The sequence below is a fragment of the Propithecus coquereli genome, unplaced genomic scaffold (assembly GCF_000956105.1).
Source record: "Propithecus coquereli isolate 6110/MARCELLA unplaced genomic scaffold, Pcoq_1.0 Scaffold293, whole genome shotgun sequence".
NCBI lineage: Eukaryota > Metazoa > Chordata > Mammalia > Primates > Indriidae > Propithecus > Propithecus coquereli.
The window spans coordinates 489,999-491,010 of NW_012148541.1; positions in this window are offsets into that span (position 1 = coordinate 489,999).

Genomic DNA, 1,012 nt, shown 5'->3' on the forward strand with positions numbered 1-1,012 from the left:
CCTAAATCCAGAACCTATGCAATTGTGGGTCTCAAGCAATCACTGAGCCAGTTCCCGAGAGTTTGAATGAGATAAAAATTTTGATAATAATACAGTTGAAAAAGAGCATTAGGGAGAGGTTGATTGACACTGGAAAAAAGTCTTAGAACAAGAGAAAACAGGGTGAACACTTCAGTGAGCAATTCGCTCAAAGCCCTCAGAAGTAAGAAAGAGGATAATGACATCACAATTGCTACAGAATATGCCTAAATACTTTCAACAACTCTTTTTCTTGTGCTTTGAATTTTTATGAGAGCTCTGAATATTTATTTTAGATAATAGAGTTCACAAAGACTGAAACTGAGGAACAGAAATAAAAGTCTAAAACTCGATGGTTTCCTTATTCCTACTGGCTTCTCAGTGTTGTCAGCTATTGATTCTTCCTCTTCAGGTTATTACATCAGTGACGGATATAACATTTAGAAACAGACATGGTTCAATTACAATGATCCAGAAGTATCTAAAATGCAAGAGGGCTCCAGGAGTTTGAGGTTGCTGTGAGCTAGGCTGACTCCATGGCACTCTAGCCCAGGCAACAGAGTGAAACTCTGTCTAAAAAAAAAAAAAAAAAAATTCAAGAGGGCTCAAAATTTTACCTGGTATAAGAATAATCATCAGATCATGTCAAGAAAAAAAAATAAAAGTACAATCACAGGCAACCTTATTTTGGGCTCACATGTATAGCTGATGACCTCCCTTTTCCCCACTTAACCAGAGTGGAACTTTGTATTGTTCTGGGATTGTATGTGTTTGGGTATGTGCAGATGTGGGTATAGATTATGTAAATAAATAGATAGATAATAGATAGATACATAAGGGTAAAATAGAAACTTAATGAGTTGGAATATTTCATAAGAGTATATATGCTTACAGACTAATAGCATAGCAGTATAAAGAATAAATGAAATAGCTGAAAGTAACAGATATCCCATTCATTAAGGAAATGTGTGAAGATGTACAATCATTTGGTATT